Source organism: Dendropsophus ebraccatus, chromosome 4 (assembly GCF_027789765.1).
Source record: "Dendropsophus ebraccatus isolate aDenEbr1 chromosome 4, aDenEbr1.pat, whole genome shotgun sequence".
NCBI lineage: Eukaryota > Metazoa > Chordata > Amphibia > Anura > Hylidae > Dendropsophus > Dendropsophus ebraccatus.
In genome coordinates, this window is record NC_091457.1 from 163067016 (window position 1) to 163092081 (window position 25066).

At 49.5% G+C, this 25066-nt stretch overlaps 1 protein-coding gene across 1 annotated transcript in view; it reads left to right on the top strand.

Annotated features, from left to right (window-relative positions):
• The first annotated feature begins 1931 nt into the window (after positions 1-1931).
• Positions 1932-25066, top strand: part of LMO4 (LIM domain only 4) — a 78692-nt gene continuing 55557 nt past the window's right edge. Inside the window, exon 1 of the mRNA XM_069969070.1 lies at positions 1932-2101. The gene's annotated coding sequence lies outside the window, so the exon portion shown is untranslated. The remainder of the gene's footprint in view (positions 2102-25066) is intronic.

A 25066-nucleotide genomic window follows, 5' to 3' on the forward strand; every position in this document is an offset into this window, starting at 1 on the left:
ATGAGGAGGTGCGAATTATAATAAAGATGGACTTTACCAGCGAAGTGGACTCACCGAGTTACTACAGTTGGATAATTCAGGAACTGTTCAGAGCAGCAGCAAATCCCCAAAGAAAACCTCTCCTGCTCTGGACAGTTCCTGACATGGACAGAGGTGGCAGCAGAAAGCACTGTGTCAGACTGGAGAGAATATACCACTTCCTGCAGGACATATGTGGTGTCCCACCACGGGTGTTGCTATTGGTCACACCCTTCGTAAAAGCCTGTACTTTTAAGTGTAAGTGGTGATGTAGTAGTACCACCAAAGTTTTGCCACAAGACGTCTTTATTGCAAGTGTGAATACTCTGTTATTGTACAGCTGTAGTACTCAAAGGGTTATTGTTTATTTGTGTACCACATGGATCTGTATGCCAATGAGAGTTCTTCTCACCTATCATCTGTCTCTTTACTTTTGACATACGCACTCCTCACCCACTCACAGCACACCTTACATGCGCTGTAGGAAGGAAGTCACATGGGTAGAGAAATTGTAGGGTCTTTTGTCTTTAGACTCTGTAGTACAGTTTCTTCTCCAGTACTTCCACTCAACACTATGCAATGTTAAGTTTTCATTTCAACCCACGCCGTGGACCAGGAGAGACACAGTGCAGGACAGTATCCATAGAAAGTGAAGGAACTGATCCGCATAGAGCAAAGTTGCTAGAAGCCTATGAACTCTATCTCGCAGAGTGGGTGTAAGCAGGGACCCCTCAGCATTCTGCTCATCCCAGGTAACAAGGTCTGGGGCTTGTGTCACCCTCTAGGACGGGTCACTCGACACTGGTGGGCAATAGGTGGTGCAAAGGCTAAAAATCCTAAAGTTCTGGATCCTAAAGTATTAAGTAACATCAAGTGTAAAGTGTTTTATCAAGGCAAAGTTGTAATATCTACCGCCTACCTCAAGTATCTTCAGAGTAAACAGGATTATATTTATGATAAAGAGACTCTGTGGTTCTTCACTAAGCACCAACACAGCACACACACACTCCTTGGGTCATCTCCCCTTTCTGTGGGTGGCAGTGCCAATATACTGGGTGGGTCACTACACCACTCCGGACCATCGTGATAAGTACCCAAGGGACCCCGCAACAGCCCGGCAGGTCACTGACCACAGGGGAACAAGGTATAGCCAGCCGACTAAAATAAAAGCAGGTGTGCCCCCATACCTGTGTGCCCAACCGGCACTGGCGTCACACCTAACCATCTGACAAGTGACCGGCTGCTCCTCCACACTGGGGGTGTACACCACACATACAGCAGCTAATAAGTACGGGATGACTGGAGATTTTTTAAAAATTACAAGTAAATTACAAATTTTTGGTACTTCCTGGCACCAATTAGAAAGAATTTTTTTGGGTGAACAACCATTTAAGCTCCACAAAAGGGTGGCCTTTTATGAGATCGGAGTCTGCATGCACACGCACGGAACAGGGAACAGGGATCCCAACATTACCATGTCCTGGCTGGTAAAGTCCCCAAGAGGACGCTATGATCTATTTAGGGTGAGAGGGTTATGTATCTACTTTACTATACTGCTAAGCTGGCATTGGGAATCTTCTGAGCCAGGGATACCATGGGAATCACAGTCTATGGCCGCCACCATCCGGTCACTTCTATCAATTCGTTTTCAATAATAATAATAATAATTAAAAAAAAAAAAAAAAAAAAGCTCAAGCTGCAGCTTCTCCTGGATTGATTGACAACTTTGATACCAAAAGTGACCGGTGTCTGGATGATTTCTGGGACGCGACTTTGACAAATACTATTCATTTTGCACTATTTGTTCATCGCTCTACAAGGACTCTGTGCAAAGTTCAGCGTTCGCCAGATGATCCAATAATTTCAGCACAAAAACACAGAGCTGGATTCAGAGCCAAAAAAAGAGGAGAATTTAACACTAATAACGCAGGAAGCATCAACAGGCGGCTCGGAGAACTCCTAAAAAAACAGCACGGAGCCTATAGAGCCGCTATCTGTGCGCCGGAGTCTAACCTCCCACTCAGCTCCAGAAATAAACCAGGATTTACCGCAGGTGATCACAGTATAGAAGCATGTACACCAGGTGAGGAGCGCGAGCATTGCAGCCCCATCCACTCCACTCACAAAGAGGGATATATATATATATATATATATATATATATATATATATATATATATATATATGCGTTTATTACATCTCCTGATGTACAGGATATGATATAAATGATGCTGGAATCCCTTCTCACACTTCCATGAGTTGGAAAAAGTTAGAAAATTAACCCTTAGATTTAAATTTTTTGCGTTTTCGTTTTTTCCTCCTTGTGCTTAAAAGGCCTTAGCACTTGCATTTTTTTCACCTAGAAACCCACATAAACCCTTATTTTTTGCATCACTAATTGTATTTTGCAATGACAGGCTGAGTTTTTTTATAAAGTACACTGCGAAATGTGTGGTGAAATTGAAAAAAAATAAACGCATTTCTTTTATTTTGAGGGTATTTTTTTTACGCCATTCGCGCTGGGGTAAAACTGACTTGTTATGCATGTTTCTCAAGTGGTTACGGTTACAACGATATATAACATGTATAACTTTTCTTGTATCTGATGGCCTGTAAAAAATTCAAACCATTGTTAACAAATATATGTTCCTTAAAATCGCTCCATTCCCAGGCTTATAGCGCTTTTATCCTTTGGTCTATGGGGCGGTGTCAGGTGTCATTTTTTGCGCCATGATGTTTACTTTCTATCGGTACCTTGATTGCGCATATGCGACTTTTTGATCGCTTTTTATTACAATTTTTCTGGACTTGATGCGACCAAAAATGCACAATTTTTTTGCGCTTACGCCATTTACCGTGTGAGATCAGGAATGTGATTTATTAATAGTTCGGGCAAACATGTTTATTTATTTATTTGTTTGTATTTACAACATGGGAAAAGGGGGGTGATTCTGACTTTTATTAGGGGAGGGGGCTTTTTATTAATTAATAACTTTTTTTTTTACTTTTACATTTATACAAGAAGCCCCCCTGAGGTTAGGGTTATTCCCCCTGGGGTTAGGGTTATTCCCCCCCTGGGGTTAGGGTTATTCCCCCCCTGGGGTTAGGGTTATTCCCCCCTGGGGTTAGGGTTATTCCCCCTGGGGTTAGGGTTATTCCCCCCTGGGGTTAGGGTTATTCCCCCTGGGGTTGGGGTTATTCCCCCCTGGGGTTAGGGTTATTCCCCCTGGGGTTAGGGTTATTCCCCCTGGGGTTAGGGTTATTCCCCCCCTGGGGTTAGGGTTATTCCCTTTGGGGTTAGGGTTATTCCCCCTGGGGTCGGGGTTATTCCCCCCCTGGGGTTAGGGTTATTCCCCCTGGGGTTAGGGTTATTCCCCCCTCTGGGGTTAGGGTTACTCCACCTGGGGTTGGGGTTATTCCCCCCCTGGGGTTAGGGTTACTCCACCTGGGGTTGGGGTTATTCCCCCCTGGGGTTAGGGTTATTCCCCCCTGGGGTAAGGGTTATTCCCCCTGGGGGACTTTTAGTATAAGTACACTGAGCTCTCATTGAGATCTATGCTGCATAGATATGCAGCATAGATCGATGAGTTAGGCACTCGATTGCTTCCGGCTGCTGCAGCCGAAAACAACCGAATGCTGAGTCGGGATCAGGGCCATTACGGCACAGACCGCGGCCCGGTGAAGACATGGGGATAGCATGGGGGGCGATCTCCGCCAGTAGACACCAGGGAACGGCTGCATCAGGTAATTGGATGCAGCTGTCATCTTTGAAAACTGCATCCGGTTATCTTATTAGCGGGCACGACGATCGGACCGTGTCCGCTAATACCCTTAGGGCCGCCCACAGGTGTTCAGAGCGGGGCCGTGCGGTGGCCACGCTCTGAACCGCCGTGGTCCCGGGTGCCGCATGTAGCCCGGGACCGCGGCGGTTCAGAGCGTGGCCACCGCACGGCCCCGCTCTGAACACCTGTGGGCGGCCCTAAGGGTTAAAGGGGTTGTTCATCAAATTTTTTTTCCTTCTAAATCAACTAGTGCCAGAAAGTGCCAGAGATCTGTAATTTACTTCTATTAAAAAAATAAAAAATCTCGAGTCTTCCAGTACTTATCAGCTGCTGCATGTCCTGCAGGAAGTGATGTATTCTCTCCAGTCTGACACAGTGCTCTCTGCTGCCACCTCTCTCCATGTCAGGAACTGTCCAGAGCAGGAGAGGTTTTCTATGGGGATTCGCTGCTTCTCTGGACAGTTCCTGACATGGACAGAGGTAGCAGCAGAGAGCACTGTGTAAGACTGGAGAGAATACGCCACTTCCTGCAGGACATACAGCAGCTAATAAGTACTGGAAGACTGGAGATTTTTAAGACTGGAGATTTGATAAATTAGACATAGTGGGTCAGATTTATTAATACTATCATAAATGGGTTCTATCTCGAAAGACACAGGATAGAAGATACGTGTCGGATCCTGCGGACTAACTGCTGGGTCCCCTTTGCCCTTTTCAGCCCCGTGAGCTGGACTCTAGAGGAACGCCATGAGCAGACTCCATTGCTGCTCCATTCTTTGTCTATGGGAGCAGAAATGTATGTTGTTTCCATTAAAGGGGAACCCCGGGCAGTGAAACAATTCAAGGTTCTGACACTCTTCATGTGGTTATAGAGTAGTCCTGCTCCTCTGATGCAGTTTTCTGCCTGTTTCATGTCTCTTGCCATCAGACTTAGGGTACTATTCCACCAACAGATCTGACGACAGATTATCTGCCAAAGATTTGAAGCCAAACCCAGGAGTGGATTTGAAAAGAGGAGAAATCCAGTCTTTCCTTTATGACCTGTTCTCTGTTTATAGTCTGTTCCTGGGTTTGGCTTCAAATCTTTGGCAGATAATCTGTCGTCATATCTGTTGGTGTAATAGTACCCTTAGTCCTTGCAGTGCACGCTCAGAATGTCTTATTTCTACCACATCCATAACCCCGCCCCCTCCCACCTGTGCCCCACCCCCTCCCACCCATGCCCCATCCCCTCCCACCCATGCCCCATCCCCTTTCTGCCCCCAGGCACGTCTGCAACCACAGTCTGTGCTCAGCAAACAAACTGAATGTGAGACAGTGGTCACATGATCTCTGTCTCCTTAGGGGGAGGAAGAGGAAGCAGGAGAGGGGATTGCAGGGTGACCAATTTTCTTCACTTCCTTGATGTCAGTCAACTACCAGTGCAGCAAAACTGTGCAGAAACGTTAATACAAGGACTACCTTTCCCTTACTTTTCTGGCTAATCACAGTACCTACTCCTCTCTGCTGTGCCATGACAGAGTGCTGATAAAACTGCACTGGACTGCACAAGTTGGTGCTGTGTCGAAGAATAATTTACAGTACACTACTGTAGAAGGCATGTTGTGGGGGAGATGGGGTTAGTGATGCACTAGCAGTAGTGAACATAGCACGTGGTATACCTCACCTCCACTTCCTGCGGTCTGTCCTGATCTATCTGTTACTAGAGACAGATTTTCCCTGACAACAGACAGTGAACAGCAGAAGTGGGCAGGACTATAGAGCAGTTTTTCTGGGGCAAGGATTTATTTCTGGTAAACGAAGTAATTGACCTATATGCTAGGAATAACACTGGCCATTACATGGTAGGACGTTGTTTGAAAAAACAGTCACCCTTAAAATATAATTGGATTTGGTTTGTGGGAATTCAACGAGGAGTTTGATGATAAATAAATGTGTCCCCTGTTTCATACAGCTGGTTGCAGAAGGCCCCTCCTCCTTCCTCGCCTATATTAGTCAACATTAAGCCCCACCCCCTTAGATAAGCCCTGCCCCCATGGCCATGATCGGGAGAAAAATTTGACACAGTATTTATTAGTACGTCGTCTATGTTGTTTGTTACTTTTGTTAGTCTGATCCCGGGATGAGTGACGTGCGGTGAGGCTGTGATTCTCCGCAGTTCTGATGTTCACGCTGGGTGACCGTCTCTGCCGCAACTTATTGAATTTTTATTGTTAGAAATCAGAGTCTTACATTCGAGGAAAGTTAAAGGAGGGGGGGACATCTATCCTTGTTCTCCTCCTGCCGCCTTTGCACGAAATAAAGCATGCAAGAAAAAAACAACACCAGAACTGCGAGGTGTAAACAAGGTCAATGGACTACGAGCGCGGTGAAGGCGACTAAATGGACTCCACGAATCCTAGTGACATGCGAGGATAAAAAGTGCAAACTCGGGTCAGGCTGAAATGTAAAATCCACCGCCAGCCTTCCTATCTGTCCGTAGACCCCGCTCAGTTCCTGACTCAAAAGCTGCATGTAGAACGTCATGCTAATAGACATGGTGGCAAACGAGCCCGGGGAAATGAAGACACTCCGGGCTCTTTCTTTTTTTCCTTTTCAAGATTTAATAGCTTCTCTTCATTCCTCACATCTCTCAAGTTACTGAAAGAAGGTAATTTTTTTTTTCCCCGGCCATTTACTAATGCTCATTAAAGATTGGAAGGAACAAACAATGGCGGCCCTCTGAGGCCACCGCTCAAAGCCTCTCCACATCTCTCTGTTCTAATACTTGAGACAAATTAATTATTCCTTAGTGAAAAGTATACAATTCCTAGTCTGCCTGAATGGGGGGCGATTGCATGTCAAAGGGACGCCGCACAAATATGGATCTTCCCTGCCTCAAATTCTTATTGCTATTGTTTTATTCTAGATGGACAGTGGACTAGCCAATTATCAACAGACCTGGGGTGGGTGGCCGTGCGTACAGACCTGGGGTGGGTGTGCCTACAGACCTGGGGTGGGTGGCCGTGCGTACAGACCTGGGGTGGCCGTCCGTCCAGACCTGGGGTGGGTGGCCGCGTGTACAGACCTGGGGTGGGTGGCCGAGTGTACAGACCTAGGGTGGGTGGCCACGCATACAGGCCTGGGGTGGGTGGCCACGCGTACAGACCTGGGGTGGGTGGCCGCGCGTACAGACCTGGGGTGGGTGGCCGTGCGTACAGACCTGGGGTGGGTGGCCGTGCGTACAGACCTGGGGTGGTTGGCCGCGTGTACAGACCTGGGGTGGGTGGCTGTGTGTACTGACCTGGGGTAGGTGGCTGTGTGTACTGACCTGGGGTAGGTGGCCGCATGTACAGACCTGGGGTGGGTGGTCGTGCATACAAACCTGGGGTACGTGGCTGCGTGTACACACCTGGGGTGGGTGGCCCCGCATACAGACCTGGGGTGAGGGGCTGCACATACAGACCTGGGGTGGGTGGCCACATGTACAGACCTGGGGTGGGTGGCTGCATATACAGACCTGGGGTGGGTGGCCATATCCACAGACCTGGTGTGGGTGGCCACATGTACATACCTGGGGTGGGTGGCCATATGTACAGACCTGAGGTGGGTGGCCGCGCGTACAGACCTGGGGTGGGTGGCCGCGCGTACAGACCTGGGGTGGGTGGCCGCGCGTACAGACCTGGGGTGGGTGGCCGCGCGTACAGACCTGGGGTGGGTGGCCGCGCGTACAGACCTGGGGTGGGTGGCCGCGCGTACAGACCTGGGGTGGGTGACCGTGTGTACAGACCTGGGGTGGGGGGCCGCGCGTACAGACCTGGGGTGGGTGACCACGCGTACAGACCTGGGGTGGGTGGCCGTGCATACAGACCTGGGGTGGCCGTGCCTACAGACCTGGGGTGGGTGGCCGTGCGTACAGACCTGGGGTGGCCGTCCGTCCAGACCTGGGGTGGGTGGCCGCGTGTACAGACCTGGGGTGGGTGGCCGAGTGTACAGACCTAGGGTGGGTGGCCACGCATACAGGCCTGGGGTGGGTGGCCACGCGTACAGACCTGGGGTGGGTGGCCGCGCGTACAGACCTGGGGTGGGTGGCCGTGCGTACAGACCTGGGGTGGGTGGCCGTGCGTACAGACCTGGGGTGGTTGGCCGCGTGTACAGACCTGGGGTGGGTGGCTGTGTGTACTGACCTGGGGTAGGTGGCTGTGTGTACTGACCTGGGGTAGGTGGCCGCATGTACAGACCTGGGGTGGGTGGTCGTGCATACAAACCTGGGGTACGTGGCTGCGTGTACACACCTGGGGTGGGTGGCCCCGCATACAGACCTGGGGTGAGGGGCTGCACATACAGACCTGGGTTGGGTGGCCACATGTACAGACCTGGGGTGGGTGGCTGCATATACAGACCTGGGGTGGGTGGCCATATCCACAGACCTGGTGTGGGTGGCCACATGTACAGACCTGGGGTGGGTGGCCATATGTACAGACCTGAGGTGGGTGGCCGCGCGTACAGACCTGGGGTGGGTGGCCGCGCGTACAGACCTGGGGTGGGTGGCCGCGCGTACAGACCTGGGGTGGGTGGCCGCGCGTACAGACCTGGGGTGGGTGGCCGCGCGTACAGACCTGGGGTGGGTGGCCGCGCGTACAGACCTGGGGTGGGTGACCGTGTGTACAGACCTGGGGTGGGTGGCCGCGCGTACAGACCTGGGGTGGGTGACCACGCGTACAGACCTGGGGTGGGTGGCCGCGCGTACAAACCTGGGGTGGGTGGCCGTGCGTACAGACCTGGGGTGGTTGGCCGCGTGTGCAGACTTGGGGTGGGTGGCCGTGCATACAAACCTGGGGTGCGTGGCTGCGTGTACAGACCTGGGGTGGGTGGCCGCATGTACAGACCTGGGGTGGGTGGCCATATGTACAGACCTGGGGTGGGTGGACACGCGTACAGACCTGGGTTGGGTGGCCGTGTGTACAGACCTGGGGTGGGTGGTCGCGTGTACAGACCTGGGGTGGGTGGCCGCGCGTACAGACCTGGGGTGGGTGGCCGCGCGTACAGACCTGGGGTGGGTGGCCGCGCGTACAGACCTGGGGTGGGTGGCCGCGCGTACAGACCTGGGGTGGGTGACCGTGTGTACAGACCTGGGGTGGGTGGCCGCGCGTACAGACCTGGGGTGGGTGACCACGCGTACAGACCTGGGGTGGGTGGCCGCGCGTACAGACCTGGGGTGGGTGGCCGTGCGTACAGACCTGGGGTGGTTGGCCGCGTGTGCAGACTTGGGGTGGGTGGCCGTGCATACAAACCTGGGGTGCGTGGCTGCGTGTACAGACCTGGGGTGGGTGGCCGGGTGTACAGACCTGGGGTGGGTGGCCATATGTACAGACCTGGGGTGGGTGGACACGCGTACAGACCTGGGTTGGGTGGCCGTGTGTACAGACCTGGGGTGGGTGGTCGTGTGTACAGACCTGAGGTAGGTGGCCGTGTGTACAGACCTGGGGTAGGTGGCCGTGCGTACAGACCTGGGGTAGGTGGCCGTACGTACAGACCTGGGGTAGGTGGCCGTGCGTACAGACCTGGGGTGGGTGGTCGTGTGTACAGACCTGGGGTGAGTGGCCGTGTGTACAGACCTGGGGTGGGTGGCTGTATGTACAGACCTGGGGTAGGTGGCCGTGCGTACAGACCTGTGGTGGGGGGCCACGCGTACAGACCTGGGGTGGGTGGCCGTGTTTACAGACCTGGGGTGGGTGGCTGTACGTACAGACCTGGGGTGGGTGGCTGTACGTACAGACCTGGAGTAGGTGGCCGTGCGTACAGACCTGGGGTAGGTGGCCGTGCGTACAGACCTGGGGTAGGTGGCCGTGCGTACAGACCTGGGGTAGGTGGCCGTGTGTACAGACCTGCGTACGGTCAGGAGATAGTTAAAGCCAGAATCCAAATCCCCATCATGAAGAACTAAGGAGGAATTAATTTGCGTTCTCTAGAAAACAATACACCGCAGGGTGGACGTCGCTCGGGAGATTACCAGCATGCACACACCGTCCATACCAATCCATTCCATTATTATATATTATATATTATCCCATTTCATCTGAGATGTTCTCACAGCCCTTCAGCCATAGTGGTGGGAGCCGCCTTCTGGGGACCACGGACCGGCGAGGGTTAAACTGTCAGACACGCTCAGGGCTAGGGTCTAGAAGCCGGAATCATTGAAAGGGTCCGGCTTACCCTTTCATCTTCCTTAATGAATCCAAGCTCAGTTATTTACCAATACTAGATTGCTCTTGACACCACCTTTCCCTTGCACTTTAAAGAGTCCCGGGAGAGATTGGACTGCGACTGGACAGAGAATACATTTGGAAACCATTTCATCCCTCAATTACTCAGTGCAACGTATGGAAAAGATTTGCACTCCTTCAGATTTTGGCGAGCAATTAGGGGCGAGCCTGGGAACGAGTGACAACGGGATCCGAGCGCGCACTGGTTAACGCAGCAATTAGATGGCTTGCTCCATGGATCCCTATATATTGTCTATGCTGGCAAACACTGGAACCATGTCACAGGATTTATTATCTATGTGCAAATTAGCTGCGCTACTTTTTTTTTTTTTTTTTTTTTAATAAAGCACAAAATAGAGGAGAAGAGGAAATAATAATGTCGGATTGCTACGCACCATGCTCAAAGGAGGAGGATCCAGGCAGATGTTCATTAACATGGATCCGGCAAGAATACGCAATCGCTATCCATTATGGAGGGATAATGAGAATTAACATGGGGTATTAAATAACGGCAAAGTCAAAACGTAATGGAGAAAGTTATTGGAGAGACGAGACTTAACACCTCCAAGATTTGGCAAAGGAGCCGGAGAGTTCAAAGCAGAAGGCGATAAATTGTAAAATTAAGTTCTGACTTAGAATGGGAGGTGCCGGCTTCTTCTTATTCACCGGGTGAAAAGAAAATTTCAGGCAAGAGAAAAAAAAAAAAAAAATCTCTATATTTTTATAATAGAGCTAAATAATAAAGCATATAATGTGCACTGAGACTATATGGTGGCTTAGAGTCCCTCCGTATTGTGGAGCTGTAGGTGCTGTATTTAAAGGGGTACTCCAGCTAAGTAAATATTCTTTCAAATCAACTGGTGTCAGAAACTTATAGAGATTTGTAATTAACGTTTATTAAAAAAAAATCCCCAGTCTTCCAGTACTTATCAGCTGATGTATGTCCTGCAGGAAGTGGTGTATTCTTTCCAGTGTGACACAGTGCTCTCTTCTGCCACCTCTGTCCATGTCAGGAACTGTCCAGAGCAGGAGAGGTTTTCTATGGGGATTTGCTGCTTCTCTGGACAGTTCCTGACATGGACAGAGGTGGCAGCAGAGAGCACTGTGTCACACTGGAAAGAATACACCACTCTCTGCAGGACATACAGCAGCTAATAAGTACTGGAAGACTTTTTGCTGGAGCACCCCTTTAACCCCTTAAGGACACATGACGTGCCTGGTAGGTCATGTGTCCACTATGGGGATTTAGAGAGGGGTCGCATCCTCTGGACCTGGATACAGTAAGTATAGCTGTTATATAGCAGCCTTCAGGAGACTGGACCTGGATACAGTAAGTATAGCTGTTATATAGCTGCCTTCAGGAGACTGGACCTGGATACAGTAAGTATAGCTGTTATATAGCAGCCTTCAGGAGACTGGACCTGGATACAGTAAGTATAGCTGTTATATAGCAGCCTTCAGGAGACTGGACCTGGATACAGTAAGTATAGCTGGTATACAGCTGCCTTCAGGAGACTGGACCTGGATACAGTAACTATAGCTGTTATATAGAAGCCTTCAGGAGATTGGACCTGGATACAGTAAGTATAGCTGTTATATAGCAGCCTTCAGGAGACTGGACCTGGATACAGTAAGTATAGCTGTTATATAGCTGCCTTCAGGACACTGGACCTGGATATAGTAAGTATAGCTGTTATATAGCAGCCTTCAGGAGACTGGACCTTGATATAGTAAGTATAGCTGTTATATAGCTGCCTTCAGGAGACTGGACCTGGATATAGTAAGTACAGCTGTTATATAGCAGCCTTCAGGAGAGTGGACCTGGATATAGTAAGTATAGCTGTTATATAGCAGCCTTCAGGAGACTGGACCTGGATACAGTAAGTATAGTTGTTATATAGCTGCCTTCAGGACACTGGACCTGGATATAGTAAGTACAGCTGTTATATAGCAGCCTTCAGGAGACTGGACCTTGATATAGTAAGTATAGCTGTTATATAGCTGCCTTCAGGACACTGGACCTGGATATAGTAAGTACAGCTGTTATATAGCAGCCTTCAGGAGACTGGACCTTGATACAGTAAGTATAGCTGTTATATAGCAGCCTTCAGGAGACTGGACCTGGATACAGTAAGTATAGCTGTTATATAGCAGCCTTCAGGAGACTGGACCTGGATACAGTAAGTATAGCTGTTATATAGCTGCCTTCAGGAGACTGGACCTGGATACAGTAAGTATAGCTGTTATATAGCTGCCTTCAGGAGACTGGACCTGGATACAGTAAGTATAGCTGTTATATAGCAGCCTTCAGGAGACTGGACCTGGATACAGTAAGTATAGCTGTTTTCTAGGCCCTTTGGCTGTTCACAGGGTGTTATGAATAGTAGGATCTTACTGCTATTTTGTTGTCTACAGCTCCTTTCTCTCCATGTCCATATTTTACTTTTCTCCCTTTTCTGAGTGGTTGGCACTCCTCCTTGTAAGACCCATGTGACCCCAATTAGCAGGAAGCACCTGTGCACATATGGTAAGTACCTTTCTTTCTCCCATTCTACCTCCGGTGCAGTGGTGAGTAGTAAAACCTTGCTCACACTCGTGTTGCTTGGTGGCCGCCTTCTCCGCCAGCGGTGCCTGAGGGGTGTGGGGGGGCCCAGTGGGTTTGGTCCTGTGACATTGGGGTTGCAGGGCTGTTCTAGGGTCCCCCCTCCCCTATTGTCGCTTGCCTTGCGGGGTTGGCAGTGGCTGACCGACACGGTGTTGATTTAGTGTACGGACTCATGTGGGCTAAAAGACCTGCACGTGGTACACGGGGCAATATGGTTCTTTCAAATTATATACCAACATCCTGGCGTTGGTTTTTAAATGCATCCAAGAGGCATTAGTGTCATCCATAGGTGTGTGGTGCAGCAGCTCCTTACTCTCCATGTTCGTTTCATACTATTTGACTTGCCTTGTGTTAAGTGGGCCTCGGGGTGCGGGTATTTCTCAGGTGTTTTTTAAATACTTGTGCTACTGTACCTAAACAGTGTCAGAACAATGTCTTGAATATTGAAACAGTTTAGGAGCACCTGGCATCATCGTATATTATCATATCGGGAGATATAAAACTGTTTAAGGTTGCCTTTACAGTAAAAGAAAAAAGTAGCCATACTTACCTGTCCATGCCCCTCCCTATGCTCTCCAGCATCAGCTCCAGTCTCCCGCTCACTGACAGCCTGCTCAGTCAATCAGTGACTGCAACAGGATAGAGCAGTAATTGGCTGAGCAGGCTGTCAGTGGGCGGGGAACTGAAACCAGGGAGGGGGGTGGACAGGTAAGTATGGCTGCCTTATGGTAATGTATCAGATTTTTTTGTTCTGATTTTTTTTTATATTTTATTTAATAACCCCTTCAAGGAATGAAATATACAAAACTTTGAACAGAAAATATGATAGGTTAACCAGGCACCCTCCACTTAAGTCTCCCACTGATTTCAACTGAGCTTGTTAATCGAGCACTGGAGCACTAAAAAATGCCTAACTCGAGTAACGAGCACTTGAGGATTTAAAGTGTCACTCTCATTTTTTTTTTTGCAGAAATCAATAGTCCAGGCGATTTTAAGAAACTTTGTAATTGGGTTTATTAGGCAAATATGCCATTATCTGCATTCAAAAAGACTTTTCCCAGGTCCCTCCCCCCCCCCTCCTCTCTCTCAGTCACTACTCATTATCAGGAAATCTCGACTCTTTTACATCAGTCGGGCCCTGTCTGTTCTATGGAGGGGGGAGAGGGGAGGAGGGAGATTAATCGTCAGCAGAGAGAAGAGAACAAAGGATTGCACAGCGGGACCTGTGTGAAAGCCAGTATTCAGAGGTCAAAGAGGTCAGTGCTGACTTTAGAGGAGATAGCCCGGTGATGTAGCTGTAAATTAACACTTGGTTGTCCTGTTTTGGTGCCTCATCTCTCTCCCCTCTCCATAAGAAAACCATGAAGATAGGGGGGAGAGATTCAAACTGCTTTTTCATGATAAAAATGCATTTTTCGGCTAATAAACCCAATCGCAAAGTCTCTTTAAATCGCCTGTACTATTGATTTCTGCAAAAAAAAAAAGTAAACGACAGTGACACTTTAAGTGCTCAATCAACTCTAGTCTTTACTGTAAGTCCTGGGGGTATCTGAGTACTAAAAGTCATTATTAAGACCCAAGAGAGGAAGCTACTACAGCTAAAGCCCTACTCTGAACAATACACGAACGATGAAGCCGCCTCACAGCCCACGTAGCGTTCGGCCCCATCCGCATTCAGCTCTCCGCTTTTCACATTGAGAAAACTTCTTTTGAACTTTTGTACCCACGTTACTCATCTACATTTTCTTTTTCACAGAAAATCCGTGTTATTATATAAAATTCTTAAGAATTTCTGTGCGTTAGCGTCTCTATCAATAATGGAAATAATGACACGGTTCCTAAGCTCGTATTTCATCTACGTGGTGATTACGGCTAATCTACTTATCTATTCTTGTAGACCGTACGCGGCGTTCGCCGTACACCGGAGCTAATAGTAGCTATTAGCCGTAAACTTACCATTTTCTAAGAGGGAGAATATATTTATGCACAACCCTGGGATTTTTTCCCCCCCATCTTTTTGTCTCACGATCGCGCTGTACTTTTGCCGTAACAATGTCTTCTTTGCCTACGATACATAAAAGCACTCTAGTCATTTAGTGTTTAGTAATACAATAAATGGCGCATGTGTTATCTCTTCCCGATAGAACCCGAGCTGGTAATACGCCACCGTTCCTTCTCTACCTTGGGAAATACAAGGCCGATGACTTACTGTGTTCAAATGGACTGACAGCTATTTATCAAAGACAATTTAAGAGATATATGATTTATGTCCGAGCGGATACGTCAGGACGCTAATGCGTTTACGTATTGAACATATCCAATCTTAACTCCAACTATTATATAGGCTGTCAGTGCCAACTATTTCTATGGATTTTACATTCTGCAAATAGGAAAGAGCTGAACGCAGCTTTAAAAAAAAAAAAAAAAAGAATTTGCTGCCTAGAAGCTCCGGGAGAGGTGACTGTCATATACTTATGTTTTCATTAGCCGGGTTAAGATGGATCTGCTGTTATAATCCATCAGATGGAAGAGGCCTAAGCTCCGAGCTGAGATGTTAGAGGACACTTTAAGGAATTAGGAGGAGAGGCAGTGTAGCGTACAGGGAGGTGGAAGCAGGATGCCAGGTCTGAAGCAAAAATACAAGCAAAGCAGTGAAGGGGATAAGGGGGCGAGAGGGATACAAGGGTACGGGCGAGAGTGATACAAGGGCACGGGGCGAGAGTGATACAAGGGTACGGGGCGAGAGTGATACAAGGGTACGGGGCGAGAGTGATACAAGGGTACGGGGCGAGAGTGATACAAGGGTACAGGGCGAGAGTGATACAAGGGTATGGGGCGAGAGTGATACAAGGGCACGGGGCGAGAGTGATACAAGGGTACGGGGCGAGAGTGATACAAGGGTACAGGGCGAGAGTGATACAAGGGCACGGGGCGAGAGTGATACAAGGGTACGGGGCGAGAGTGATACAAGGGCACGGGGCGAGAGTGATACAAGGGCACGGGGCGAGAGTGATACAAGGGTACGGGGCGAGAGTGATACAAGGGTACGGGGCGAGAGTGATACAAGAGTACGGGGCGAGAGGGATACAAGGGTACGGGGCGAGAGTGATACAAGGGTACGGGGCGAGAGTGATACAAGGGTACAGGGCGAGAGTGATACAAGGGCACGGGGCGAGAGTGATACAAGGGTACGGGGCGAGAGTGATACAAGGGCACGGGGCGAGAGTGATACAAGGGTACGGGGTGAGAGTGATACAAGGGCACGGGGCGAGAGTGATACAAGGGTACGGGGCGAGAGTGATACAAGGGCACGGGGCGAGAGTGATACAAGGGTACGGGGCGAGAGTAATACAAGGGTACGGGGCGAGAGTGATTCAAAGGCACGGGGCGAAAGTGATACAAGGGTACGGGGCGAGAGTGATACAAGGGTACGGGGTGAGTGTGATACAAGGGTACGGGGTGAGCATGATTCAAGGGTACAGGCCAAGAGAGAGATACAAGGGTACGGGCGAGAGTAATACAAGGGTACAGGGCGAGAGTGATACAAGGGTACGGGGCAAGCGTGATACAAGGGTACGGGGCGAGAGTAATACAAGGGTACGGGCGAGAGTGATACAAGGGTACGGGGCAAGAGTGATACAAGGGTACGGGGCGAGAGTGATACAAGGGTACGGGGCGAGAGTAATACAAGGGTACAGGGCGAGAGTGATACAAGGGTACGGGGCGAAAGTGATACAAGGGTACGGGGCGAGAGTAATACAAGGGTACAGGGCGAGAGTGATACAAGGGTACGGGGCGAGAGTGATACAAGGGTACGGGGTGAGAGTGATACAAGAGCACGGGGCGAGAGTGATACAAGGGCACAGGGCAAGAGTGATACAAGGGTACGGGGCGAGAGTGATACAAGGGTACGGGGCGAGAGTGATACAAGGGTACAGGGCGAGAGTGAAACAAGGGCACGGGGCGAGAGTGATACAAGGGTACAGGGCGAGAGTGATACAAGGGTATGGGGTGTGAGTGATACAAGGGTACAGGGCGAGAGTGATACAAGGGTACGGGGCGAGAGTGATATAAGGGTACAGGGCGAGAGTGAAACAAGGGCACGGGGCGAGAGTGATACAAGGGTACAGGGCGAGAGTGATACAAGGGTATGGGGTGTGAGTGATACAAGGGTACAGGGCGAGAGTGATACAAGGGTACGGGGCGAGAGTGATACAAGGGTACAGGGCGAGAGTGATACAAGGGTACGGGGCGAGAGTGATACAAGGGCACGGGGCGAGAGTGATACAAGGGTACGGGGTGAGAGTGATACAAGGGCACGGGGTGTGAGTGATACAAGGGTACGGGGCGAGAGTGATACAAGGGTACGGGGCGAGAGTAATACAAGGGTACGGGGCGAGAGTAATACAAGGGTACAGGGCGAGAGTGATACAAGGGTACGGGGCGAAAGTGATACAAGGGTACGGGGCGAGAGGGATACAAGGGTACGTGGCGAGAGTGATACAAGGGTACGGGGCGAAAGTGATACAAGGGTACGGGGCGAGAGGGATACAAGGGTACGGGGCGAGAGTAATACAAGGATACAGGGCAAAAGGGATACAAGGGTACGGGGCGAGAGTAATACAAGGATACAGGGCGAGAGTGATACAAGGGTACGGGGCGAAAGTGATACAAGGGTACAGGGCGAGAGAGATACAAGGGTACGGGGCGAGAGTGATACAAGGGTACGGGGCAAGCATGATACAAGGGTACAGGGTGAGAGTGATACAAGGGTGCGGGGCGAGAGTGATACAAGGGTACGGGGCGAGCGTGATACAAGGGTACGGGGCGAGAGTGATACAAGAGTACGGGGCGAGAGGGATACAAGGGTACGGGGCGAGAGGGATACAAGGGTACGGGGCAAGAGTGATACAAGGGTATGGGGCGAGAGTAATACAAGGGTACAGGGCGAGAGTGATACAAGGGTACGGGGCGAGAGTGATACAAGGGTACGGGGTGAGAGAGATACAAGGGTACGGGGCGAGAGTGATACAAGGGTATGGGGAGAGCGTGATACAAGGGTATGGGGCGAGAGTGATACAAGAGTACGGGGAGAGAGAGATACAAGGGTACGGGGCGAGTGTGATACAAGGGTACGGGGTGAGTGTGATACAAGGGTACGGGGCGAGTGTGATACAAGGGTACGGAGTGAGCATGATTCAAGGGTACGGGGCAAGCGTGATACAAGGGTACGTGGCGAGAGTGATACAAGGGTATGGGGTGGGTGTGATACAAGGGTACAAGGCGAGAGTGATACAAGGGTACGGGGCGAGAGTGATACAAGGGTACGGGGTGGGTGTGATACAAGGGTACAAGGCGAGAGTGATACAAGGGTACGGGGTAAGAATGATACAAGGGTACGGGGCGAGAGAGAGACACACAAGGGTATGGGGTGAGAGTGATACAAGGGTGCGGGGTGAGAGTGATACAAGGGTATGGGGTGAAAGTGATACAAGAGTACGGGGCGAGAGAGATACAAGGGCAGGGGGTAAGACTGATACAAGGGCATGGGGTGAGAGTCATACAAGGGTACGGGGCGAGCATGATACAAGGGTACGGGGCGAGAGTGATACATGGATTCCTGTCCATGTCAGGAACTGTCCAGAGCTGGAGAATTTGCTCTGCTGGTTGGACGTACTGGAAGCTTGGATTTTTTACATTATTATTTAAATAATTTACAAATCTTTAGAAGTTTCCGACACCGAGTGATCCGAAAAATATTTTTTTCTCTTTTCAAAGAGTTTTTGAATCTGAGCGCTCCCATCAGAAATAATACCGTTCTTCTATAGACTAGATGGTACAGTATCTGAGGCCTCACTGTTGACTTGTATACTTGCAGTGCGTTCTGACCGGAGTCTGTCAGTAAAGAACATTTTCTATTTCAAAGATTTTGCTGTCACCGCCCTTAGATCTTATATGTACGAGAGGTTTTCACCCGCTTGTAAATGTAGCTTAACCGGCTCTTCAGGTAGGGTTCACTGGCCGGAGAAGAATGCAGTGAATGTACTTACAGCCACGGTAAACATGGATGGATGGATGGAGAGCTCCGCACATCCTGGTGCTTTGTGTAATCTATACAGTATTTACTGTGGACTATGGGCTTATTATTCACAAATTGTACTGAATCCCCCATGCTTGTACAGACATGTCAGACCATGATGTCGGTGCAGGGAGTCGGACTGCTTCTTCAGTAGGTTGAGTGCCTGAACCCCTCCGGCATGTTTACTGCAACATTTGAGCAAAGCGCCATTGGCTGCAATGTGAAAAGTCAAACACAAGACCTTGCACATCCGGCGTTCAGTACGGTAGATGGGTGTTTTTTTCCAAAAACTTCCCAAACAACAATTTTGTGGTGACATTTTACAACATAACACTTTGTTAACCTGTCTACACAGCGAGACGTTGTTGGGTCCGGTTTATCCCTCCCTTTCTCTATGTCTTTCTTTGACAATAGAGTAGAGCCGGAGTGTGTTGGCTTTAGATGGCCAAATGGAATACAGTAATAGGTAGACTTGGAAATAAGAGTAACCTGATCTCGGATTTTTCAGCCTTGTGCTGGTCAGGACTAGAGATGAGCGAGCCGGGCCGAGGTTTGGCATTTGAATCCCGCAGTCTTTCCGGTCCATGGGGAAGGTGGAGACAGCCCGAGTCCCATCTGGAAAACAGGGATACAACTTATGACCTTGGGTGTATCCATGTTTTCCAGGGGGGACTCAGGCTATTTCCACCTTCCCCACGGACAGGGAAGACAGCAGGATTCATATGCCGATGGTTTAGGTCCATACGAACTCAAACCTTGGCCAGGCTCATTCATCTCTTCTCAGAACCTACATCTTGGCCTTCTCACCGGGGATCGGTCTGAAAACACCATCTTTACACTCCCCACTGAGAACTAAGAAAGCTGGAAAAATCCTACACGAGCTACCCAGAGCTTCCTGCAAGAGCAGCGGGGCTCCAACAGAAGAGAGTTTTCTTGAAGCATCTGTCTGTTTGCAGGACATAATATCAAAGACTATCGCAGGAAAACTTCACGCAACCCCATAAGCTCAGTGTTTCACATATGGTAAAGACTAGTGTTGAGCAGATCTGTCAAAATGGTGGGGTTCAGCAACACAATCCGAACTCGATGTTTGATTCCCAGCGGCCGCAGAAGTTGGGTTATGTCCTATGGCGGCCAGTAAAACATTAATACTGCCACAGGCCAAAGGCTGCATAGGCTGTGTTTTCCAGGACTTCTTCAACCTCTGCAGCCGCCGGGAATCAAATGCAGAGCGTTCGGTTTCTAAAAACATTGTCGAACATTTTGACATATCCGCTCAACGCCACTAAAGACATATGCCACCATTGCAGCTAAGGGACTGGCAAGTAGAAAAGCTACATTAACACTAGACCCAACGGCCAACATAAACAAAAGGGAAGGTATCTTGACCCTGTCCCACTTTGTACTCCAAAATCTGTGCCTCCACCCTTGTCACCACCACTGAGGCTATCCTCTTCATTTTCAGGCAGAGTCATCCGGTCAACATGTCCCCCTCCCCCCCCCCCCCCCAGCAGTTTTCGCACTGGACACCAGTTCCTCCATGATCTGCCCCGTCTTCAGGCTGCAGGTCCTCTGTGACCTCCACCAGTAATATTGTTGAATGTTCTGGAAGTACATTGACTATAGAACATCTTGTTTTAGACCAAAGCAGCCACCCAGCCCCGAGATGCATTAGTGATTCACATACGATCCTAAACCAATACGGTAATACTCTTATTTCGTCATGCTTATTATTTTAAAAGGAACCTAATGTTATATGCACAGATTATCCATAAACCGTAATAATTTTACCTTAATGTACAGATGGGTGAACCAGTCCCAGATCAATCAGCCAAAATGATTTCAGGAGCGAGTATGAAGATGGGAAACGGATTCTAGATAAATAGTTCTGCGGATTAAAATTGATATATAGTTTGTGCTCTGCGGTAACAATTTCTGCGCCCTCCCCTTCAATCCACTTTAGTCGATGTCTCTTTCAGGTTTAGTTATTCAACGTTAGAACAAAAAGTGGTTTGTTGTGATTTTTTGTTAATGTAAATGGACGACTTTTTGGTCAACGATGGTTGTAATTTAAAAGTTAAAAAAACAAACATTGATTTTATTTGTTTGTTTTTAGTTGTTTAAATAAATTCCATTGTTGTTTAAATACCGTATAACGGAAAATGTTAATTGGTTAGCTGCAGCTAAATTAAAAAACAAACATTTAACTCACCTGAGGCCTGTTCCCGGCATCAGCATGCCTCCCGTACCGTTCGCGGCGCAGGCAGTGTGACGTACACTACCTGTGCTGGAGACAGAGATTGTCGAACCTCTCCTGGGCAGCCAAGCATCTCATCTGCCGGGAGAGCTTCGGGAGAATGAGAGAGGGGCAGGAAGTTCCCGAAGCCTCTGTCATTCTCCCGAATCTCTCCCGGCACCTGAGCTTTCCCGATGAGACCCTCGGCTGCCTGGAAGAGGTTCAGCGATCTCCGTCTCTGGCGCAGGTAGTGTACATCACACGGCCTGCGCCGGGAACTTACGGGAGGCACGCCGATGCCGGGAACGAGCCCCAGGTGAGTTAAATGTTTGGGTTTTTCATAGTGGTCATCCCATACAGCATGGATGGGGCCATATTTGAGCCCCTTCACCGTATGGGGCGACCATACCCGACGTATAAGACGACCCTTGTTTTCTAAGAAGATTTTTCATGGTTAAAAAGTCGTCTTATACTCTGGAAAATACGGTAGTCCATATGGTTCTCAAGAACCAGACTGAATCGGTGCAAGGCACCAGGGAACAGGACAATTATATGTGGTAAGCAAGCTGGGTCGTCAGCAGAAGAGTCAGTGCAGTACGAGGGATGTGACGGTTATTGTAGTCAGACAGGTGAAGGGTCAGGGCAGGCGGCTTCAGAGGCAGGTCAGGCAATCTTAGTAAGCAACAGGACAGGCAGGCAATACAAATGAAGGTCAGAAAGAAAGCGTAATCCGAAGAACAAACACAGGTCAGAATACATGGGGATACAGCCAAAACAGCACACAGACACCTTCACTTGCAATGCTATACTCCAACAATGCTCAGGCAGCAATGGGAAGATGGAGACAGTTTAAATTGATGCAGGTGTCTCTGGATAAGCAGACAGCAGTAGTAAGAGGAGACAAGCTGCCTCTACAAATCCAGAGCAGTTGGTGGCCACAGGTGTCATTGTAGCAGAACAGACACAAGCAGCCCCGGGACGCACATGGAGTACAGCAGAGGAGCGGACAGGAAAAAACTTAAAAAAAATTAATAATAAAAAATACAAAAATGGGAAAAAAATTACAAAAAAAATTTGAGATTGAAAATGGCTGAAAACAAGAACCCAAAACTATAAGTGCGCACATCTCTTACGTACAGCGGCCATGTGGTGTGTCACCCACTTACTCCACTCTGTAGCTTCTTTTTATAATACAACAGACTGGGCCACTTTAACCCTTTGCCCACATCTAAGTAGAGGAGATGGTCCCACTGTAGCGGTTACAAAATGATGGGAATATTCTGAGAGTCACAAGTTTATAGACCAGCGTTGTGGCTCTCCAGCTATTGCAAAACTACAACTCCCAGCATGCCCTGACATGCCCAGCTCACCAGTAGAGATGAGCGAATTTGCCGAAGTTCGGGTTCGTATGAATCTGAACTATCGGCTTCTGATTCCCGCTGTCTGCAGCCTCTGTGAACAGGGTGGATACAGCCTTACGGACCGCCCGGAAAACTGGGATACAGACATTGGCATAGGCTGTATCCCAGTTTTCCAGGCGGTCCTTACACTGTATCCACCTTGTTTACGGAGGCTGCAGACAGCGGGAATCAGAAGCCGATAGTTCAGGTTCATACGAACCCGAACTTCGGCAAATTCGCATACCCACCAGGGCATGCTAAAAATTATGGTTTCTTTAAGGTTACAAACACACTTGCCGAATCTGCAGCGAGTCTCCTTGCTGCGTTTTTGCAGAGAGACTCGCTGCAGATCCCGGCCCTATACTTTCAATAGCAGAGAAACTCGCAGCAGGGATGTACATCCCTGCTGCGATTTTGTCTGCAGCCCGCCCCATTAACCCCCTGGCCGCCAGACATTATACATTACCCGGTCCCCGTTCCTGCTTGCTTCGGGGCTCCCGGTGTCTTCACGGCCCGCCCGGGCCAATCAGTGCGCTGCGGCGGGGCAGCGCACTGATTGGCTGGGCGGAACGTGCCGGGAGCCGCTGAAGCAAGTAGGAGCGGGGACCTGGTAATGTATATCCTGCCCGCCCCCCTGCAGCCCCGATCGCCCCCAGCCCCCGGCCGCATGATCGCCCCCAGCCCCGCAGCCCCCGGCCGCACGATCGCCCCCAGCCCCGCAGCCCCCGGCCGCACGATCGCCCGCAGCCCCCGGCCGCACGATCGCCTGCAGCCCCGCAGCCCCCGGCCGCATGATCGCCCGCAGCCCCCAGCCCCGCAGCCCCCGGCTGCACGATCGCCCGCTGGGGGCGATGGTGTGGCTGGGGGCTGCGATGCTGGGGGCGATGGTGCGGTCGGGGGCTGCAGGCGATCGTGCGGCCGGGGGCTGGGGGCGATCGTGCGGCCGGGGGCTGCGGGGCTGGGGGCGATCGTGCGGCCGGGGGCTGCGGGGCTGGGGGCGATCGTGCGGCCGGGGGCTGGGGGCGATATACATTACCTGATCCCGGCTCCTGCTTGCTTCAGCGGCTCCCGGCACGTTCCGCCCGGCCAATCAGTGCGCTGCCCCGCCGCAGCGCACTGATTGGCTGGGCGGGCCGTGAAGACACCGGGAGCCCTGAAGCAAGCAGGAACGGGGACCCGGTAATGTATAATGTCCGGCGGCCGGGGGGTTAATGGGGCGGGCTGCAGACAAAATCGCAGCAGGGATGTACATCCCTGCTGCGAGTTTCTCTGCTATTGAAAGTATAGCACATATAAAAAGTCTGTAGAGCTCCACCATACAAGATACTATCTGTATTAATCTAAAGTATGGGGAATGGGTGTAAAGTGTAAAGAAAGAACTTCGGGTTCTAGTAGCAAGCTAAAAACCAATAGAGAAACAACTGAACCTCTGAGATATTACAACATATAAATTTTATTGATTAAAATTACACATAAGTGACAAAAATGATGAGTAAATAAATACACAATGAACCATGGCTGACAAAAATGGTTAAAAATGACAAACATACAGTGAGGGGGCTGCTGCAGATGGACACTGGTAACTAAATAAGTAAGTAATTCAAGTAAATAAATAAATAATTTAGATGAAAACAGGTACACTAAAGTGCTAAATACAGTGCCCAAAGACCTATGTGTTGATGCTATATGGTAAATACACCAAAAAAGGTGCAATATATAAATAAATAACACATGTGTCCCAATGGATGCAGAAATGAATAAATAGATTAATAAATACAGTGTCCTACCATAAATAGTGAGAATCAAAGTGTCCACCGGCGGCCCCCACCCCAACGCACGTTTCGGCGTAGCCTTTTTCAAGGCTACGCCGAAACGTGCGTTGGGGTGGGGGCCGCCGGTGGACACTTTGATTCTCACTATTTATGGTAGGACACTGTATTTATTAATCTATTTATTCATTTCTGCATCCATTGGGACACGTGTTATTTATTTATATATTGCACCTTTTTTGGTGTATTTACCATATAGCATCAACACATAGGTCTTTGGGCACTGTATTTAGCACTTTAGTGTACCTGTTTTCATCTAAATTATTTATTTATTTACTTGAATTACTTACTTATTTAGTTACCAGTGTCCATCTGCAGCAGCCCCCTCACTGTATGTTTGTCATTTTTAACCATTTTTGTCAGCCATGGTTCATTGTGTATTTATTTACTCATCATTTTTGTCACTTATGTGTAATTTTAATCAATAAAATTTATATGTTGTAATATCTCAGAGGTTCAGTTGTTTCTCTATTGAAAGTATAGGGCTGGGATCTGCAGCGAGTCTCCCTGCAAAAACGCAGCAAGGAGACTCGCTGCAGATCCGGCAAGTGCGTTTGTAACCTTAATAAGACATAAATTCACAGGTTGGAGGTCACCAAGCTTTGGCTGTCCAGGTATGATGGGAATTGTAGTTTTGTGACAGCTGGAGGGCCCCAGGTTCCCTCACCAATGGTATAGCGCAATGTTCCCCAACCTGTGACTCTCCAGCGATTGCAAAACTAGAACTCTCAGTATATCCTAACATACATAGGCTGTCAGTGCATGCTGAAAGTTGTAGTTTTGCAGAGAGTCACCAGTGCACACTGACCTCTGACCCCCCAGATATTGCAAAAATGCCCTGACATTATGAAAGTTGTAGTTTTGCAGCAGCTGT